Source organism: Saccopteryx bilineata, chromosome 2 (genome assembly GCF_036850765.1).
Source record: "Saccopteryx bilineata isolate mSacBil1 chromosome 2, mSacBil1_pri_phased_curated, whole genome shotgun sequence".
In the NCBI taxonomy this organism is placed as follows: Eukaryota; Metazoa; Chordata; class Mammalia; order Chiroptera; family Emballonuridae; genus Saccopteryx; species Saccopteryx bilineata.
Window position 1 is genome coordinate 267,222,540 of NC_089491.1, and position 22,616 is coordinate 267,245,155.

The 22,616-nt window shown below is 45.1% G+C and overlaps 1 non-coding gene across 1 annotated transcript; it reads right to left on the bottom strand.

Annotated features, from left to right (window-relative positions):
- Positions 1-21,651: 21,651 nt before the first annotated feature.
- On the bottom strand, positions 21,652-21,727 carry TRNAI-GAU (transfer RNA isoleucine (anticodon GAU)). Its single transcript has one exon. It is a non-coding gene; the product is annotated as a tRNA-Ile (tRNA).
- Positions 21,728-22,616: the final 889 nt, after the last annotated feature.

Below are 22,616 nucleotides of genomic sequence, written 5' to 3' on the forward strand. Positions count from 1 at the left end.
CATAGCAATGCTTTATTAGTTGGTACTTATTATTGTTGACATCTTCCCCCCACCCCTGCTCTCACCTCTGTCTCTTTCCTCTTTATCATAGGGTTTTTCACACTTCATTGAAAACATCTGTCACTAAATGGAAAAATAAATGAATGGACGCAGAGGTGGATAAATGCTGGCTAGAAGGCTGTATGTATTGTAGATAGGTAGGCAGATAGGTAGTGATGGATGCATGAATGGGTTCATGGGTGAATGGATAATTGTGTAGATAGATGTATGAATTCATGGATGGATGGGTATATGTATAAACAGATGAATGGATATTTGGGTGGATAATTTTTTTTTGATGAATGGCTGTGTAAATACATTGATGAGAAGTTGGTTACTTGTATGGATGTGTGTGTGCTTTTATGCAGATAGATGAGTGAATGGACTGATGGAAGTTTGGATGATTGAACGGATAGATGAACAAATGTATGTATGAATGAGTACGTATATGGATGTGTAGGTATAGTTATAAACTGATGAATGGATTGATTAATGACGAAAACTTGCAGGCATGTATAGATAGATGGATGACTGGATAGTTCTATGGAAGAACAGGTGGATAGGTCATAGGTCATCATTTAAGCAATGTATTCTGTTACTGAGGACAGTGTTTCCATTCTAAATCCTTATCACCAAGGGTCTGATCCCTTCTCTGGACCCTGGCCTGGGAAAGGAAGTATTAGAACCAACTATAGTATTCTATATCCCATAAAAATTGTCCTGGGAAACATGGCCATGCCCATATTCATTGGACATGGGTCAGCAGCACTGTGGAAGCGTTCACTGTGATGGTCTCTCCGTATGCAGTTCCAACGGCTGATTCAAAGCGTGGCCCAGCATCCTCAGCACAAAAAGATTAGACTAAAAGGGAGCCCAGGTGCTGTTCCTTCATTTTCACATGTAGAAATGAAAACCCAGAGAAGGAAAGGGACTTGCCCTGGATCACACAGCAAATGAGCACCAGATGCGAGACAGGAACTCAGGCCGGACCTCCTACTACAAGGTGCTACCTGGCTTCATTTGTCTTGTCACACCTCCCTGACCCAGGTGTCTCTCACAGCCAACCTCTGGGCACATCCACGGTAAAGACCTTCTCTCTCTGTCCCCAACACCCATGGGTCCCAAGAGCCACCCTGAACTTGTTCATCTCGTGTGTGACAGTGGTTAACTTCGCCGCCAACACCTGGCCTGCTGAGCAGTTGGAAGGATTTAGAGAGAGAAGGAATTTGCCTTGTGTGGGTAGAGCCTGCAGATGGCCTCTGGGGTTTCAGCGTTTAATGCTTTTCTCTCTCTCTGGTTTTCTAAAGGGGAATCTTTCTTCTCTTTCCCTTTCATTAGCAGAATAAAAGGGAGGAAGACAGACACACACACACACAGAGTTTGCCCTGGTTACTCAACAAAGGCACATCACAAAGATTGTGTTTGCTCATCCCGGAGGCCGAGGGGACCTATTAGTCTTCCTGTAATCTTCAGAGTGGCAGCGATGAGCTGGGGGCCCTTCCTGCTCTCTGGTGGTAGTCCCCTTCCCTCCCTCCCTCCCTCTCCCCTCCTGCTTTGCCTTCTGAGCCGCCCAGGGCTGCCTGGATGTTAGGCAGCTCCCTGCTGCAAAGGCTGGGCACGCCAGCCCTGCCCGTCTCTGAATTTCTGAACTTTCCAGTCTTGAAGGAATCCCAGCTCCTGTAGAAGGACGCGTCCCACCTGCTGAGGTCACCTTACCTGGTCTCCGGCCCCAAACAGAAAATAAACACCGCCACCACAGTAGTAACAACAGCTGCTGTGCGTGAGGAGCTGACCACGTGCTGGTCATGCTGCCGGACTCAGCCCTCATGACAGCGCTGGGAGGGGCGTGCCATCTGCAGCCCCACAGAGAAACTGAGGCGTGGACAGGGCCACCCAGCCTGGGTTCCAGCACTTCTGTGCTTGCTTACTGCATGGTCCCAGGTGCTGTACCAAACAGTTTACATGGATTAACTCACTTAACCCTCTTTATGGCCTAACCCTGTAGATACTCTCCTTATCCCTCTTTGTAGAGAGGAGACTGGGGACAGAGAGGTGGAGCCACTTTCCCAAAAAACACACAGCTAGTAGATGGCAAAGCTCTGTGCTGTCTCCCCTAGTGACAGTGACTTTAGAGAGTTATTTATGACTTGTAAATACTTGATGGAATTATAAAGTCATAACTATTTGGGGCTGGATGGGGCTGCAAGGAGCATTGAGCTGGAATAGTAGAGGTCAGGAAACAAGACCAGAGAGACAAGGCAACTCACCAATGGTCAGCCAGGTAGTGACAGACTTCCTGGTAGCATTGTATAATAAAATAATAATAAAAAATTAATTTTATATATTTAAAATATTTTAAAACATCATTTTATGAATTGCAGTGGATCTTGGGAATCTTTTATAAGTACACACACTATTCTGTACAAATCAAATAGCAAAGATATTAAAATAATAACTACTTATTAAGCAGACTGCCAGGGCATTTGAGAACACGGTCCTCCTTACATACACACACCCCTCTCTCTTCCGCCGGGGGTCGGGTGTGTGTGGGGGGGGCTTCTTTTTTTCCTCACGTGGTGTTCAAAGGGGAAGTGGACATGGGGGATCTGTGTACCCGAGAAAATCGTCTTTCTTGCTCCTGAGCTCCAGTTTTCCTGGGGAAAAAAGCATGTCTTGGACAAAGAGGAGGGAAGATAAGAGAAAGGGACTTTGGAGCTGACGGGGCAAGGGGAGCACAGAGAAATGAGCAGAGGTGATTCCTCCTGTGAAAACTTATGGGGATTGCACCTCAGTTTTGCAACCATGATGGAAAAGGCCCCTGAGGCGCCGCGCGCTGGCATGCTGGGCCAATAGAGATGGGGCAGGGGCCCCGAGGGTGAGAAATCACAGGGACCCTCCCTCCACGTGTCATTGGTCCTAATCACATATTTAGGACCCAGAGTCTGACCACATTTCATCACAGCGATCTTCCGGAACAAACTTTCTTAGTTCGGGAGACACTTTGAGGAGGTACAAGGACAGGACATTATGTGACATTAAACCACACAGTGAGAAAGAGCCCCTTTTCCATGCCTTCTCGTTCTCTTTGATTTTTTCAGATAGCAAATCCCAGCGTGGGGTTCTGACCGCTTCACCACCTCCAGCGTTTGCTGACCTCTCTCAGAAACAGAGCTCCCGTCTAGCCCAGGGCCTTTCCAGCCTTATCTGATTGGAATTCAGCAACAGTTTCGTGTCCCTTGTGTTGATTGTTAGGATCACTTTCTACTTGGAACTATGGACCCTGGATTTCCAATGCATGTGGCAATGCAAAGTTGCCTTTTGAAATAAGTATATTTGACAGCAAAGTGACTTGGCATAAGGGACATGATTAAGTATCTTAGGACAGGTAGTATATGGATGTTGCAAAAATCATGATAACATATGAACAATGTTTGGAGAAATACCGGTCCAGATGAGAAGTGGACAGAGTGAACACGGGCAAGGGGCCGCATGCCGTTTTCTGATTCACAGGAAAGTGCCCTCTGGCTTAGCTGTGGGCCTGAACGTTGGCAGTGGGTGGGAGCAGCAGTGGGGTATAAGCAGGATAAGTTGCTGCTGTAACAATGAACCTTGACCTCAGTGGCTTTGCCCAAGGGCACTTTTTCCCTCTCTAAAGGTCAACCAGAGGCTTCCCATTGGTGGGATGTCTTCCATCTTCCATGTGGTCAGGTAGGGACCCAGGTTCCTTCCAACTTGTGACTCCACCTTCCACCAGGGCCTTTTTCTCCCGGGAGAGGAGCATCATGGGTAATGTTTATGGGCCTGGCCTGGATGTGCACGTATCGCTTATGTTCCATCCCGGTAGCCAAAACCTTGTCACATAACTACACCTAAGTGCAAGGGAAGCTGGGAATATAGTCTAGCCACCAACCGAAGAGGAAAAAGAAAGTGGGTTCAGTGAATGGCTACTCAGTTTCTGTCTTAGTTGGTTAGTTTGTTCCATTTATTCACTATTTTAATATTTGTTTATTCAATATTTGTTGAGCACGTACCACAGGGATGAACATTTTTGCATCTTAATTTGACTGACCACTTCAGTCTTTCCTATGTGTCTGGAGATTACGTAGGAGACATGTCTGAGAAATGAATGGCGCATATTGTACGTGCAGCTGAATTGAGTGGGACTCTGCTCGTTTGATGTGTTTAGAGATAATCAGTGAGTTAGTGTCTAAACAGTGACTCTCACTGCAGGGTACTGAAATGATCTTTTTCAGAAACAATTACCCATCTTCAGCAGAGCTACTTGAAGACAAAGGCCACCTTTCAGACATCCCCCCAAATATCCAGCCTAGCTCCGAGCCAGGCACATACATGTTCTGTGGAATAGAATGTGTGTCAAAGTTTCTAGAGATAATGACTTTAGCAGACTTGGACTGGACTAGCAAGTTAGGTTGCCCCCTGATAACCAAGCTCCGTGTTCATGTCACTGTCTCCTTAGCCCAGGATGGGACCCTGAGGCTAAAAGGAAGGATGCTCTTGGCTCAGTTTCCCTATCTCCCCTGTTGCCATGGTGACATGTTCTCTGGCAGCTGCAGGTCAGTAGGGCCCAGGTGAACTTGGGGTCCCCGTTGTGCCCACCTGGTCTTTGGCAGCACTCAGAAATGATCAGTTTTCTCTCTTCTCACTGAGCTATGGAAGACCTCCTTCTTTTACACATTTCTTCTTTTGACAAAAATGTACATGTATAGATCCTGATACGTAGGATGTTCTGTGATGAGGACACCACACTGAGGGGAACAGTTCCCATTGTTTCCCTTTTTAGCCGCAAGTCAAAATGTGACTGTAAAATTGGCTTTGGGGAAAGGGCACACCCGGCCTCCAGTCTCCATTCTGCCAGCCGCCAGCCGTGTGACCTTGGGCAAGCCACTCCCTTCTCTGAACCTCAGCATTCCCTTCTGAACATGACTCCCTGCCTCTCAGGGTCCAGTGGTGCGTGACAGGGTCCGGTGTCGGATCTGGCATACAGCAGGCACCGGAGGGGCCCGGCCTGCTCCTCCCCTCCCAGGTGCAGCTTGGTTCCTGCTGCACTGCTGTCCACCAGGGGCGCAGTGGGGGCCAAGCCCCAGACAGGCACACTGGCTTTAATTGCCCTACCGTCCAGGCTGCTGACCTCGCTGGGGCCAAGGCTTGTTTGCCTTAGGAGATGTGCTGATGGCTCCCAAGGTGGTTTGTTTAACTGATGGCCTTTGAGGGCTGGACCAAGGGATGGGGAGACCCAGAGGCTCCTGGTCAGGTCAGAGGGGTTTGTCGGACACGCTAGGACAGAAGCCTGGTGATCCATTGGTCCAACGTGGAGTGACTGGTTAATCTCTGCTGCTTTTGGAAAGATGGCCCTACGTGTCTGTCGCCTATGGAGATAAAGGCAGGGGCCTTCTCACGCGTTGATGATGGCTTGAGCTTTTAAACACTCTGGGCAGGAGGAAGGACATTCATGAAGGTGGCAGTTTTAGGTGGTGACCTTTCAGGCCCAAGCTGTTCCTGTCACGGCATCCCTTCTGTTCCAGATGTGGGACAGCAGATGTTGGTAACGGGGCTTCACGTGACATGCCTGGCCCTGACAGGCACCTACTCTCTTCCCTCTTATTCATCACCTTTGTTAATTACTCTCTGGTGACTGACATGGTGTCCTGAGCACCGGGGCCTGGAGGCAGTTGCCATGGAGTTCATGTATCATGTTTGGTGCATCCCTCATAAGCAGTGTGCAAACTGAATGCATCCAAGGAGCTTTCTAAAAGGAGTCTGAAAGGGGAACGCTTCAATACCAATGAAGTATTTTACTAAGTAAACATCTTTATAATCTGTCAATCATGTGAATTTGGCTGGTAGCCATCATCTATCTATCCATCCACCTTTCACCCCTGCCCTTATTCCTGCACATACTCCTTTATTTATTCACCCTCCTCCACTGACTTACTCAGGTAATCACCCATTCATCCACCCCGTCCTTCACCCACTCCTCTGTATTTTAATATCTCTATCCATCCACCCTTCTGTCTATCCACCTTGCTCTTGCTTCAGTCAACCAGTCATCCACCCCGCCCGCCACCAACCCGACATCCATTTAGTCACTCACCCACTTTCTCCTCTGTTCTTTAATTAATTATTCCTTCCTTGAACTGAGTACTTCCTCTGTCCCTAGTCTTATGCTAGGTACTTGAGAAGGTAAGACCCTGGCTTTTCAGAAGCACATGGTCTCACGGCACAAATCAATATGGAACCGCCACCCAATGAGACAGGGAAATACTAGTGTTTCTTAAGGTGGAGCATAGCTTTATGCCAAGTAGATGTCAGGGAAGCCTCTAATCTCCTATGTGCCCTGGGGCCCGCCCCTTTCCTTTGGGGGCGAGATGGATGGAGCACATGCAATAGAGAAGATGTCAAGTCAGCCCTCCACTTTCCTGAAGCTTTAGCCTCTTCGGCAGTATCTGTCGGGTGTTCAATTCTGTTCCCTTTCTAGAAATCTCACTTCTGGAATCAGCTTGGAAGCAACCCAAATATCCATCGACAGAGAGCTGTTTAAATACATTATGGCACGTTGAAACAATAGGGCACTGTGCAATGTTTGACACGTGTTAGGTAGAGGTTTATGGGCTGATACGGAAAAGGAGGGCAAGATACATATATTGTTAAATACAGAAAACCAGGCTACAGAACGGCATGTCTGTTATAGCCCTTCTGGGAGAGTGCGGTGAGATGACACAGATGTGACCGCATCTCTCCCCTGTTTAGAAAAGCCTTTTCTCTGTGTTTGGGCTGCAAAGAGAAACTTTCTGGGAGAGCCAGGGTCTGCCTTCCCTCACCACGGCATTCCCCCACCCCAGAGCGGTGTCTGGTGCAGGGGAGGCAGCTCTGTAAATATTTGTTGAATGAATGAACGGGTGCAGGATGAAACGGCAAGCTGTCATTATTTCCTTTGGGCATGCGAAATCGAAAGTTTTGTTAGGGCCTTTTAGCTCTAATTTTATTATACAAAAGACATGAATGTTGTACTGCAAAACTTTTCAAAATGTAACAACAGAGTTAGAAAAAAGAAAAACAGCAAAAATCAAGTCCTGCAAAGCCATCAGCCTTCCTGCTCTCCGGGAAGGGATTACACAGTTGGGGTGACATGTCTCCATTTATCCAAACTGTTTTTCATGTCCAATTAGGGGAGGAGGCCTACTGTGTCTCCAGCTTCCCCTCTCCCATGGGGAAGTGCCAAACTTGTCTGAGAAAACAAACAACAACTCGTGTATGTGTGTGTGTGTGTGTGTGTGTGGTGTGTCTTTGTGTTTTCCAGCCGCAGCACTTCGGCAGTAAGACCCTGCACCGGACCCCCTTGCTGGGCAGGAGCCTGCTTTCGGGAGCTGTTGACAGTCCCTCTGCCTGACCTCTTGCACAATGCCAGGGACAGCTCAGCAGCTTAGAAAAAGGAAGAAAACAAACAAAAACATCGGCCTAGTCTGTTTGTTCTGAGGAAACTCAAAGAGGTGTTTGACAGTCAGTAAATGCCAGCTTGGCTGTTGTTTCTAATCTATAACATGGACGGCGGGAGGCCAGGGCAGAGGTTGGGTGGGAGGGGGAGGGAGAGCAAGGGAGACATGTGAAGAGAGAAAGGGTGCTGATGGGGTGGGGGGAGCGCCTCCAAGGGAAGCAGGCGAGGTCGACTGGATCGAGGGGCCTCCAGGGAAGTGATTAGGGACATACTCTGTGAGCTGTTAGGTGTAAACCACTGTGTCTCAGTGTTGTACTCATTCACTTATTCATTCATTCATTTTTCCTCCTTTCTTTAGTCCTTCCTTCCTTCCCTCCTTTCTTTCCCCCCTCTCCTTAACCTCTCTGCTTCCCACCTTCCTTCCTTCTCTCTCTTTAAAACAATTTATGGAGTGTCTACTGTGCACCAAGCACTGTTCAGTTGCTGAGGAATAAGGTAGGAAATAAACCAAAGACCTCGCTCATGCTATATCTGTACCGGCCCCATTTTAGAGATGAGGACACTGAGGAGTAGGGAAGGGACAGAGTGTGCCTGGAAGAGGCATCACGTGTTCCTGATTGTGCCACGTGCCTTGGTCAGGGTGCTTCCATTGCCTGGGGCGCCCTCTCCCCAGCCGAGCCTGGTCACACAGACACACGTACTCCATTGGTTTTCAAGGCTCAGCTCATGTCTTCTCTTTTTTACGGATCCTTTTACGCTCTCTCTGAGGAGAAAAGGTGATTCTCCTTTGGGGTCCCCAAAGCGCTCTTTCCTTCTGCACCTTTCCTCGTGGCCATGCAATAATTCACACGTTCAGAAAAGCACAGCAGCCAAGTGTCGCAAACACCTACAAATATATATTTTTTATAGCTACTCTCGACACCTCTTTCTTTTGACTTATGGATTGCCTGAAAATTGAGCTACCTGTGAATGGTGTTGGAATGTTGTTGAGGTATGGATTCATGGGCTGGAGGAAATCACTTCAGGTTCGTGTGGTCAGTTCTCATAATGCAATATGGCAAGATATTCCAACCAGTCTGTGGGAAAGTGGAGGACAAAACCCACCATTAAAACACTACCACCCACCACCACCAACAATAGTATAGCGCCACCCCCCCCCCCACCATCAGCTGCAGCAGCAGGAGCAACACCATCATCACCAACAATAACAACACCACCATCAACATCAGCAGCAGCTCTACCACCACATCACTACCATCACTGCCATCATCACCAACAACTACATCACTCTCACCATCACCAGCAGCATCAACCCATCAACACCGCCATCACCAAGAGCATCCACACCTTTGCAAATATCACCATCATCACCATCATTAATAGCAGTAATACCAACAACAGTTACAACAAAGAAAACCAGAAAAACCTCGCCTTCTTGTTTCTGAAGATGCATCTTAACCAGACACCAGGCGCTGTGCTCACGGGCAGGGAAACGAGGGTGAGGAGTAAGTGGCCTCTGACAGCAAGGGTCTCACCCTCAGGTGCATGAAGCTGAAATAGGTACAAGACAGGGCCAAGGTGCCCATGGCATCTAGATGGAGAGACAGTATACACCTGACCATTTTGGTAGAGGAGGTGGAATTAGAGAAGGACTCTGAAGGGCAGTTGACGTTGCCTCTTGACCAGGAACAGCAAACGAAATGTTCCTGCCCATGATAGACATCCATAATCCACCTAAGCGGACCTGGCAGCTGAACCTGAAGGTGGCCCTAGAATCCACTTCAGTGCAGAGCTATTAGTGGCCCGACTGGCTGCAATGAACCAGAATTGGTTCTCAAGACAAACCCTGTTTGCCGGCCCTAAATTAAAAGGCAGTTGCCTTTGGAAAGGCACCTCACTTGTTAACTATTCAATCCTATGTCTGGGCCACAGGCCTGGCTCAGGAATGGATCTGAGTATCTCTGAATGGACAGATGAATGAATGGGGGAGAAGAGAGTAGTTCCTACGGAAAGAATTTCAAGGGAAGGAGCCCAGAGGCAGGAAATTGCAGCGGGTGTCCTGGGAGCAGCTTGTAGGTTGTGAATGTGTGTGAAGGAGAGAAGATCCCATTTGCAGGTCCTTCAATGCAACCACTGATGGCTTTTGCAACGGAAAATGGCATGATGGGAGTTGTTCATATAGCCTGGTGGAGGGAACACTGTCATTTTATAGGCAAGGAAACTGAGGCACAGAGAAAAGTCACTGCAGGAAGTTGGGGAAATAATTCCCTTTTGTCTCACGATATTTTAGCTAAATTTTCTTGATTTCCGGTCAGAACCAAAGGATTCGTTCCCTTCTTTCTGTAGCAGTGGGGGGCAAGAGACGCATCTTTTATGAGGCTGATGGCAGCTGTTCTTTCCTCCACCCAGCTGTCTTTCTCTGAAACAGGATAGGGAAATAATTAGACATTTTCACAGATACCAGCGACAGCGCCCTGGGGTTGCAGACCTGAGTTTGAATCCCAGCTCATCCATCACACTCTGGTTAGACAGCCCTGGCAACCAGCTCCTCGCCTGTAAGTGAAACCATGCCCTTCTCCATTCCGGGTGCACGCGATCGTGATGAAGGTCAGTGACTCGTTTGCAGGCAAGGAAGCACTTAGTGTGTTGCACACATATGCGAAGCCTGAAGCGTGTTTGCCCTCTGTGTCAGGTGCCGTGTTCAGAGCAGCATGGTTCTGTCTATAATCAACACTATTATTTATTGTTTGGTGCCTGCACTCATTGGTAAGTAGTTGATCTGGAGGTCTCTGAAGCACACCTCCACCCCCTTGTCTCACCTGCCCTTGATTCCAGCCTCCACTTGGTGTCCGGTTCTGTACAGCATCCAACCATTCGTCACACAGGTGTAATGCACAGGGCTTCATCCCAGGCCCTCTCTGTGCACCTGTCACTTCTGGCCCCAGGTTTATTTCTCTGGATGTCACAGTGTTAGACACAGTAGACCAGCTCATCACTCAACTCATCACCCAACTCATCATCCTGGAAATGGCAGGACTCAAACCCCTGCTGGGCAGTCCTGTGGTCAGTAGGGGATACAGGCATGAGGTGACACTTTCTTCTTCTTCCTCACAGACAGATGGGTCTGAGGTTTATTTCCTAAGTCTCAGGTAGACCTGCAGCCTTTTGGTGGCGCACTCCAGGGTAACACATTCATTGGTGGGTTCTCTTTATGTCCCTCCCCTCCTCCCCTCCCCCCTCCTCCCTTCCTCCCCTCCTCCCTCCGCCCTTGCCCTCCTCCCCTTGCCCTCCTCCCCTCTTCCCTCCTCCCATCCTCCCTCCCCCCACTCTTCTCCTCCCCTCCTTCCCTCCACTCCACCTCATCTGCTCCCCGGGATCCCTCTTGGCCATCCAGGTGTTAATACATAGACGTTGGTCTCAACCTCTGTTTTCCAAGGAACCCAGGCTTAACTGGTGTTGACTTTAGAGTTTGAAACCTTGATTATTCCTCATGCCACTCATCTTGTTCCCCACTAAAGGGCCTAGCACAGTGTCTGGCACAGAACAGGAGTTCAGTAACTGTTTAGTGAATATGTGAGTACAGTAATGAGATCCTTGTAGCTCAGGGAGATGGTACGAGACACCCTGAATGATGGACCTCAGTAGCAAAATATAGTGATATGGATAAGGACTCTGGAACGGAGCATCAGGATTCAAATATCAGCTCTGTCACATGTTAGCTGTTACCCCTAGTAACAGCTAGGGGCCTCTCTATGCCTCAGTTTCCTTGTCTGTAAAATGGGTGGAATAATATGTCACACATAAAGTAATTCACTGACATCCTTTATGTGAAGTACTTGGAACATAGTTATAGATCAATCTGTGGATGATGATTCTTAGTAATCATCGCAGTACAGATGTTACATGAGGAAGAATGTAGTCAGGACTTTAGGAAGGATTCAGGAGGCCTATGTGTGTGACTCTGGGCACATTATCAAATGCCACCACCCCCACTTTTTTCTTTTTTAAAAAACTGTCTGTACAGGGATAACAATTCCTAACTCATCCACATCCTATGGGGTCATTTCGAGAGCCCTTTACAAAGTGGAGATGGTTCTAGAAGCAGAAGGAACTCTTTCCCCTTCGTTATTGGTGGTGGCGAGTGCCGTCCCGCAAGCGTGTCTGATGGCTGCAGACAAGTCCTCTGCTTGGGGAAGACGGAAGTTCATCTGTCATTTCCGAAAGGTGATCTCCCCGGCCGACCACAGGGTGATGGCCCCGCCGAGATGTAAATCCCCTGGACATGGGAAGGGGAACCAGGTGGCTGGAGCCCTGAGCGGGACGCTGGCGCCATATTTCATGTGTAGCTTAAGCCCATTAGCGCTGATGAAAACAGGGTTTTTAAAGGACATGCTTCTTTTGCCCCGCAACCTTGTGCCACAGACCTTTGGCCAAGCACTGGAGGCTGGTGTTGCAGCCCAAGAATTCCCGGTATTTCCCATGATGTCACTGGGCAGGAACACAGGAGGGATTTCTTTGTCCCTCATCTGCAGAGAGGAGGTAATCCTTTGATAATGTATCATCTTAGTTTCTACAAAACATCTCTGTCCCTTCGCTGTATCGCCTTGTATCCTAGGCCTTGCATTTTCCTTCCCATCCCAGTTCCCAGTCCCCAGTTCCCAGTCCCCAGTCCTCAGTCCCCAGTCCCCAGTCCCCAGTCCCCAGTCCCCAGTCCTCAGTCCCCAGTCCTCAGTCCCCAGTCCTCAGTTCCCAGTCCCCAGTCCCCAGTCCTCAGTCCCCAGTCCCCAGTCCCCAGTCCCCAGTCCCCAGTCCTTAAACATTTTTCCTTAAAAAACATACATTAATTCTTTAGTGTGCGCATGCACTTACTGTACATAAATGTCAGTGAGTACAAGTCTGGTCTTGTTACTTACCTTTTTTTTTACTTGACATCATGTTTCTAAGACTCTCCTGGGTGCTATATGACTATATTGAAATGTATGCATATTTTTTGTGGGGGGCTGTTTCTAACGAATGCATAGGTTTCCGTAGTGCACACAGCCCACCTTTGCTATATCATTTCCCTGGAGATGAACACCTAAGTGTTTTTGGTTCCTCGCCGCCACAACCCACACTGTGGAGCTCTGTGCCACATTTTTCCTGCAGGTCGAGTAGTGGGCGCTGAGATGCATCTTACTTAAATCAAGATAGAATCTGGTCAAGTCAACTTGATAATAATGCCAATGCCACTTGGTGGGTAACTCTGTCCAAGCTCTTCTCCCTGTGGGTATACTATGTTTCTTTTTATGTGTATGCAGAGGGGGTTTGGATGAGAGACTCCCTAATGGCTCTCCCTGCATTTATTGTAGATTCCACTACTGATTTTCTGGCCAGCTGCGTTTATCAAGTGGATGGGAGAAGATTCAGTAGTTCAGGTCCAAACATTGGGAAGTGGCCAGTTCTTCTGCAACATGTAGACACCCCCAAGGAGGTTTTGTCAATGTTTTTAGGTGGCTATCTTACGGTATTTGTGTTTTTTTAGGCTCCCAAAAATTCTTTTCCTCTTTCTCTTAGAGAGCTAATGGAGTTCAGGCTTGTAGGGGCCCTGCAGTCTCTTAGGAATTTGGGCTTTAATTTTGTTCAACTTTGGGTTGGGATCTATCTACCTACCAACCTATCATTCTTCTTTCTTTTCTTTTTCTCTTTTTTTCTCTTTCTTTCTTTCTTTCTTCCTTTCTTTTGGGGCTTATTATTTATGGAGTTAATGAGAATATTGACTCTGAAATCAAATAACATTGTTCAGACAGATGTGGATTCAAATGACTAGCTGTTTTTTTTTTAATTAAATTTAATGCAGTGACATTGATAAATCAGGGTACATATGTTGAGAGAAAACATCTCTAGATTATTTTGACATTTGATTGTGCTGTATACCCCTCCCCCAAAGTTAAATTGTCTTCTGTCATCTTCTATCTGGTTTTCTTTGTGCCCTTCCCCTCCCCCCACCCCTCTCTCCTTCTTCACCCCATCCCCCCTCCCCTTACCCCCCACCCCCCACCCCTGTTACCATCACATTCTTGTTCATGTCTCTGAGTCTCATTTTTATGTCCCTTCTATGTATGGATTCATATAGTTCTTAGTTTTTTTCTGATTTACTTATTTCACTCCGTATAATGTTATCAAGGTCCATCCATGTTATTGTAAAGGATCCGATGTCATCATTTCTTATGGCTGAGTAGTACTCCATAGTATATATATACCAAAGCTTTTTAATCCACTCATCCTCTGATGGACACTTGGGTTGTTTCCAGATCCTCGCTATTGTGAACAATGCTGCCACAAACATGGGGGTGCATTTCTCCTTTTCGAGCTGTTCTATGGTGTCCTTGGGGTATATTCCTAAAAGTGGGATAGCTGGGTCAAAAGGCAGTTCGATTTTCAGTTTTTTGAGGAATCTCCATACTGTTTTCCACAGAGGCTGCACCAGTCTGCATTCCCACCAGCAGTGCAGGAGGGTTCCCTTTTCTCCACATCCTCGCCAGCACTTATTCTGTGTTGTTTTGTTGATGAGCGCCATTCTGACTGGTGTGAGGTGATATCTCATTGTGGTTTTAATTTGCATTTCTCTAATGATTAGTGATGTTGAACATTTTTTCATATGCCTGTTGGCCATCTGTATGTCCTCTTTGGAGAAGTGTCTATTCATCTCTTTTGCCCATTTTTGGATTGGATTGTTTGTCTTCCTGGTGTTGAGTTTTATAAGTTCTTTATAAATTTTGGTTATTAACCCCTTATCAGACGTATTGTCAAATATGTTCTCCCATTGTGTAGTTTGTCTTTTTATTCTGTTCTTGTTGTCTTTAGCTGTGCAAAAGCTTTTTAGTTTGATATAGTCCTATTTGTTTATCCTGTCTTTTATTTCACTTCCCCATGGAGATAAATCATCAAATATATTGCTCCGAGAGATGTCGGAGAGCTTACTGCCCTGCCTATGTTTTCTTCTAAGATGCTTATGGTTTCATGGCCTACATTTAAGTCTTTTATCCATTTTGAGTTTATTTTTGTGAGTGGTGTAAGCTGGTGATCTAGTTTCATTTTTTTGCAGGTAGCTGTCCAATTTTCCCAACACCATTTGTTAAAGAGGCTGTCTTTACTCCATTGTATTTCCTTGCCTCCTTTGTCAAATATCAGTTGTCCATAGAACTGTGGGTTTATTTCTGGGTTCTCTGTTCTGTTCCATTGATCTATATGCCTGTTCTTATGCCAGTACCAGGCTGTTTTGAGTACAATGGCCTTGTAGTATAATTGGATATCAGGAAGTGTGATACCTCCCACTTTATTCTTCTTTTTTAAGATTGCTGAGGCTATTCGTGTTCTCTTTTGGTTCCATATAAATTTTTGGAATATGTGTTCTATATCTTTGAAGTATGTCATTGGTATTTTAATTGGTATTGCATTGAATTTATAGATTGCTTTGGGTAATATAGACATTTTAATGATGTTTATTCTTCCTAACCATGAGCATGGTATATGCTTCCACTTGTTTGTATCTTCCTTGATTTCTTTTATCAATGCTTTGTAATTTTCCGAGTACAAGTCTTTAGTCTCCTTGGTTAAGTTTATTCCTAGGTATTTTATTTTTTTGGTTGTAATTGTGAAGGGGATTGATTCCTTAATTTCTCTTTCTGACTGTTCATTGTTGGTGTATAAAAATGCTTCTGATTTCTGAGTATTGATTTTATATCCTGCCACTTTGCTGAATTCATTTATCAGGTCCAGTAGCTTTTTGACTGAGACTTTAGGGTTTTCTATATACAATATCATATCATCTGCAAATAATGATAGTTTTACTTCTTCTTTTCCCACTTGAATTCCTTTTATTTCTTCTTCTTGTCTGATAGCTGTGGCTAGGACTTCCAGGACCATGTTAAATAAGAGTGGTGAAAGGGGGCACCCCTGCCTTGTTCCTGATCTTAAGGGTATTGCTTTTAATTTTTGCCCATTGAGTATGATGTTGGCTGTGGGTTTCTCATAGATGGCTTTTATCATGTTGAGGTATGTTCCCTGTATTCCCACTTTGCTGAGAGTTTTGATCATGAATGGGTGCTGGATTTTATCAAATGCTTTTTCTGCATCTATTGAAATTATCATATGGTTTTTCTCCTTCTTTTTGTTTATGTGATGAATCACATTGATTGATTTACAAATATTGTACCATCCTTGCCTCCCCAGAATAAATCCCACTTCATGATGGTGTATGATTTTTTCCATATATTGTTGGATCCGGTTTGCTAATATTTTGTTGAAGATTTTAGCATCTATATTCATCAGAGATATTGGCCTATAATTTTTTTTCTTTGTGTTGTCTTTGCCTGGTTTTGGAATCAGAATTATGCTCGCCTCATAAAAGGAGCTTGGAAGTTTTCCTTCCTCTTGAATTTTTTGAAATAGTTTGAGAAGGATAGGAGTTAGTTCTTCTTTGAATATTTGGTAGAATTCTGTTGTGAAGCCATCGGGCCCTGGACTTTTCTTTGTTGGGAGTTTTTTGATAACTGTTTCGATCTCCTTTATTGTAATCGGTCTATTTAGGTTTTCTGATTCTTCCAGATTAATTTTTGGAAGATTGTATGTTTCAAGGAATTTGTCCATTTCATCTAGGTTGTCTAGTTTTTTGGCATACAGTTCTTCATAGTATTTTCTTATAATATTTTGTATTTCTGTTATGTCAGTTGTTATTTCTCCTCTCTCATTTCTAATTTTATTTATTTGAGTCCTCTCTCTCTTTTTCTTGGTGAGTCTAGTTAAAGGTTCATCAATCTTGTTTACCTTTTCAAAGAACCAGCTCCTAGTTTCATTGATCTTCTGTATTGTTTCTTTAGCCTCTATGTCATTTATTTCTGCTCTGATCTTTATTATTTCCTTCCTTCTACTACATTTGGGCTTTACTTGCTGTTCTTTTTCTAATTCTTTTAGATGCAGGGTTAGGTTGTTTATTTGAGCTTTTTCTAGCTTCTGAAAGTGTGCCTGTAGTGCTATGAACTTCCCTCTCAGCACTGCTTTCGCTGTGTCCCATAGATTCTGAGTTGTTGTATGCTCATTGTCATTCGTTTCTAGGAATTTTTTTATTTCTTCTTTGATCTCATTCTTAATCCATTCATTATTTAACAACCTGCTATTTAGTTTCCATGTGTTTGAGAATTTTTTAGCTTTTCTGTTGTGATTCATTTCTAGTTTCATGCCATTGTGATTGGAGAAAGTGCTTGATACGATTTCAGTCTTCTTAAATTTGTTGAGAGCACTTTTGTGCCCTAACATGTGGTCTATCCTAGAGAATGTACCATGAGCACTTGAAAAGAATGTATATTCTGCTGCTTTAGGGTGAAAGGTTCTGAAGATATCTATTAAATCGAGTTGATCTAGTGTTTCCAATAAGTCTGCTGTTTCTTTGTTAATTTTCTTTCTTGAGGATCTATCTAGTGATGTTAGTGGGGTATTGAAATCCCCTACTATTATAGTATTGCTGTTGATCTCGCCCTTTAAATCCATCAAAGTCTGCTTTATATATTTAGGTGCTCCTATATTAGGTGCATAGATATTTATAATAGTTATATCTTCCTGTTGGATTACTCCTTTTATCATTATGTAGTGGCCTTCTTTATCTCTTACTATATCCTTTGTTTTAAAGTCCAATTTGTCTGATATAAGTATTGCTACCCCAGCTTTTTTTTTATTTCCATTTGCATGAAACGTTTTTTTCCATCCTTTTACCTTCAATGTATGTGTGTCTTTTGTTCTAAGGTGTGTCTCTTGTAGACAACATATGTATGGGTCCTGTTTTCTTATCCACGCAGCTACTCTATGTCTTTTGATTGGATCATTTAATCCATTTACATTTAAGGTTATTATTGGTATGTAGTTGTTTATTGCCATTTTCTTCTTTAAAGGTGTATTCCTTTTTTTTTTTGCTGTATTCTTTTCCCACTTTGATCTGTTTACACCAGGCCCCTTAATATTTCCTGCAGCATTGGTTTGGTTGTAATGAATTCCTTGAGTTGTTTTTTGTCTGGGAAGCTTTTTATTTCTCCTTCGATTTTAAACGATAACCTTGCTGGATAAAGTAGTCTTGGTTGTAGGTTCTTGTTCTGCATTACTTTGAATATTTCTTGCCATTCCCTTCTGGCCTCAAGTGTTTCTGTTGAGAAGTCAGATGTCATCCTTATGGGGGCTCCTTTGTAGGTGATAACTTTTTTTTCTCTTGCAGCTTTTAATATTTTCTCTTTATCGCTTAGCTTTGGTATTTTAATTATGATGTGTCTTGGTGTAGGTTTCTTTGGGTTTCTCTTTAATGGAGTCCTCTGTGCTTCTTGGATTTGTGAGAGTTTCTCTTGCATTAATTTAGGGAAGTTTATGACTAGCTGTTTGACCTTGAGTCAGAAATCACTTCTTGGCATCTCAGTCTCTATATCTACATGTTACCAAATGAAGACAGTCATGCTTACTTCATTGGCATATTGTGAAGCCCCAGCAAGGCCATGTGTAGTGAGAACTTAACTCAGGACCTGGCTCAGCATAAACCCTGAGGTAGTCTAAAAAAATAAATGAATAAAAGGAGCTACAAATATTGTGACATTCTTTCCATGGGGAAATGGTGTCTATGAGCCTTTCAAGTGAATCTGGTTGGACTTGTGACTGCTTGCTGCAAAATACGGTGAAGTGACACTCTGTGACTTCCAAGGCTAGGTCATAAAAGGCAATGCCACTTTTATCTTATTTGCAGGAACACTGGCCACCGAGAAAGAAGGCAACCACATTGGAGAAGTCACTGGTGGACGCTTGTTAACAGTTCCGTCAGCACCCGGCATTCTTGCTGCCCCTTGCGAGGCACCAGACACTTAGAAGCAAATTCTTTAGTCCCAGCTCTCCAGGTCTCCCCAGCTGATTATAGACATTGTGGGGCAGAGACCAGCCACCTCCTTTGTGCCTTGTCTAAATTCTTGAGTGACAGACTATATGAGCATAAGAGAGTTGTTGTGACTTTATGCCACTCTGTTTGGAGCTGCAGTGTTAGGAACTAGTGATAAGTAGAATAAATTGAACAATGAGTGTTTTTCTGCTCCTCTGAGGCAACCCTCAAATATTATGTCTTCTTCGAAAACAAAGCCTTTTTAAAAATTTTTGTTTATCTTTACTGTATTCAGTGAGAGGAGGGGAGGTAGAGACAGACTCCTGTATGCGCCTTGCCTGAGATCCTCCCGGCAAGCCCACTAGGGGGAGAAGCTCTGCCTATCTGGAGCCCTTACTGCGTTGTAACGGGAACCATTTTTTAGTGCCTGAGGCAGAGGCCATGGCGCCATCCTCAGCACCCAGGGCCAACTCGCTCTAATAGAGCCATGGCTGTAGGACATGAGGAGAAGAGAAAGAGAAAAAGGGAAAGGGTGAGAGGGGGAGGGGAGAAGAAGCAGATGGGCACTTCTCCTATGTGTCCTGACTGGGAATCAAACCTGGGACTTCTACATGCCAGGCCAATGCTATACCACTGAGCCAACTGGCCAGGGCTGACATAGCCTTTTCTTTAAAGCTTTGCAAAAGTATAATTAACAAATAAAATTGTAAGGTATTTAAAGCATAAAACATGATGATTTGGTGCATGTATAGATTGGGGAAGGGTTCCCCGCACTGAGTTCCTGCATCCTTCACTTCACATAGTTGCCTTTTTGTCTGGTTTTGTATTTTTTGGTAAGACCGTTTACGTTCTCCTCTCTCGCTAGATGTCCATTGTACGACACAGTGTTATCAGCTGTGGTTAGTTACCATGTTACGCGTTAGATCCTGAGACCTTGTTCATCTTGGAGCTGCGAGTTGGTACCCTTTATCAGCTCCCCCATCTCACCCACCCCCAGCCCCTTCTTTTCTGTTCTTTGTTTTGATGAGTTTGGCTTATTTTTTTCTTTTTAAATGCCACATAAAAGTGATACTATGCCATATTGGTCTTTTTCTGGCTTATTTCCCTTAGCATAATGCTCTTCAGTTTCATCCATGTTGTTGCAAATGACAAGATGTCCTTTTTCTTAAAGACTGAATAATGTTCCATTGTGTGTGTGTGTGTGTGTGTGTGTGTATCACATTTTCTGATCCATTTATCTATGGAAGGTCACTTAGGCTCTTTCCATACCTTGGCTATTGGGAATAATGCTGCAATAAACATGGGGGTGAAGATATTCCTCTGAGAGAATGGTTTTGTTGGACAGACACATTCTAACAGTGATAATGTCTAACATTTATCCAGTGTTCACAGACCAACTTTGTGAGGTTGGTACTCTCTTACTTACACTTGAGAAATGAGAAAAACAGACGCTTGAATAATTTCGCCAAGATTGCATGGCTAACAAGTTGCTAAACTTGAATTTGAACTCTAGTCTCTCTGACCCTATATGATGGATGTTCATGAAATGACCACTATGGGTGTCATGGTTTAAGAGATGGCATTTGTTGCTGGTCACCTGGGAGGGACATTGACTGTGACCCTTGATCAGAGAAGTTTCCAGCCTTAGTTTTTTGCTTCCCTACATCCTATTTGGAAACTAACCATGTTTTGCCAGAGAAAAAAAGCTGATACCAATTCTTCCAGAGGTAGGGGCAGGGGACCAAGCTTCCTAGAGCAACCCAAGAGAAAGGGAGCTTCACGTCTCTGTCTCTGGGGAGGAAATGTCTTTCTAAAGAGCTAATGCAAAGATACACGATTTCCTCAAAATGCCGAGCGCCCCCGAACCTGAGGGCGTCGCATGCTTTGGTCTGAGCAGGCCCAGAAATGGAGGGAAGACCCTCAGGCCTCTTTTCCTGCCCACCGTCCCCTCTACCTTAAATCCGTAACTCAAGTGAGCAGAACCATAAAGCCACTAATAAAAACATCTCCATCGGCTCTATTTGCCCAGCTGTGTATCTCAGGATCTGCCGCTGACATTTTTAATACTCTCTCATTTCTCTGTCTTCCAACAGGATTCCTTCAGAGCAGCCCACAGGGAAGGGTGTTGCAGAGGAAACAAAACCCTGCTCCCCCAGGCCTCCGACTGAGGGGGCAGGGCATGCTGGGAAAACACGTCCACCTGAGGAGCACAAAGGACCCCAGGAATTGAGCAAGCTGGCCGGAGGCCAACCGGAGGTATTGGAGTGGCTGGGTCCGGGAGGGAGGTCCGTTGCGGGGGCTTCCAAGGCTGATCCTCCCTGGTGCTCGGGCAAACAGCGCTCCCCGCTGTGGCTGCTGGGAGGGCGTTGCCCACTGAAGTCAGATGGTAGCAATAATGGGGGCCTTCTGATTCTTTTTTTTTTAAATACCTGTGTAGGAATTATGCTGTGTCTATAGAAAAAAAAGCCATAGCTCAATAGAATCCCAAAGTAAACACCCATCTTGCTACCCACCAGCTAAGAAATAGAGCATTGCCAGCCCCCCATGAAGGCTTCCTCCATGAGCTCCCAATAATTACATCTTATCCCTTCCCCCAAAGTAACCCCGATCTTGACTTTGAAAACCAAAGGTGAGTGTTGCCTGGTTCTCTGCTTAATGTCAGTGAAATTCTCCTTTTGTGGTTGGCTTCTTCGACTCAGAAACTGTGAGCTTCATCTTGGTGCTCTGTGAGGCTGTCTATGCTTATTGAGTTTCATTCCATGGTACCAAGAGATCATGCTGTATTCATAGGCACTGCGGTGGGTGGGCATTGGGTTTGGGCAAGTGGGACAAGTAGATCCTTCTCCCTGTCTCTTGCCACATTCTTTTTTGTTAGGCACATACCTAGAAGGAGTGATGGCTAGACACAGACATTGTAAAATTCCTAGAAGAAAACATGCAGAAAAAGCTTCTTGCCATTGACCTTGCAAGTACTTTCTTTTTTTTTTTTGTATTTTTTTTTCTGAAGTTGGAAACGGGGAGGCAGTCAGAAAGACTCCCACATGCGCCCGACCAGGATCCACCAGGCATGCCTACCAGGGGGCGATGCTTTGCCCATCTGGGGTGTTGCTCTGTTGCAACCAGAGCCATTCTAGCGCCTGAGACAGAGGCCATGGAGCCATCCTCAGTGCCTGGGCCAACTTTGCTCCAATGGAGCCTTGGCTGCAGGAGGGGATGAGAGAGACAGAGAAGAAGGAGAGGGGGAGGGGTGGAGAAGCAGATGGGCGCTTCTCTTGTGTACCCTGGCCGGGAATCGAACCCGGGACTCCTGCACATCAGGCCGATGCTCTACCACTGAGCCAACCGGCCAGGGCGAAAGTACTTTCTTAGTACAAACGCACAGGCAACAAAAGGAGAACCAGACCAGCAGGACCACTTCAACTTACAAAGCTTCTGCACAGCAAAGGAGACTATCAACAAAATTAAAGGTAAGCTATAGAAGGGAAGAAAATATTTACAAACCATGTATCTGTTAAAAGGTTAAGATCCAGAATATGTAAGGAACTCCTACAACTCAATAGAAATAAAACAAATAACGCCATTAAAACCATGGACAAAAGCACTGAGTAGACGTGTTTCTGAAGAAGAGATATAAATGACCGACAGGTATATGAAGAAGTGTTCAGCATCACTAATCCTCAGGAAAATACAGATCAAAACCACAGTGAGATATCACCGTATACCTCTTAGGATGGTTAGTATAAAAAGAAAAATAGTAAAACAAAGAGAAGTGTTAGAGAGTGTGGGAAAAAGGGAACCCTTGTGCACCGTTGTTGGGGATGCAAATTGGTGTGGACACTGTGGAAAACAGTATGGAAGTTCCTCAAAAAATGAATAATAGAACTACCATGTGATCCAGCAATCCCACTCCTGGGTATATGTACAAAGGAAATAAAAACAGGATGTTGAAGAGCTACCTGCTCTCCTGTGCTCATTGCAGCCTCATTCACAGTAGCCAAGATGTGGAAGCAACCTAAATGTCTGTCAGTGGATGAACGGACAAAGGAAAAATGGTATTTACATGCAGTGGAGTATTATTCAGCCTTTAAAAAGGAGGGTATTCTAGGCCTGACCTGTGGTGGCACAGTGGATAAAGCGTCAACCTGGAAATGCTGAGGTCGCCGGCTCGAAACCCTGGGCTTGCCTGGTCAAGGCACATATGGGAGTTGATGCTTCCTGCTCCTCCCCCCTTCTCTCTCTCTC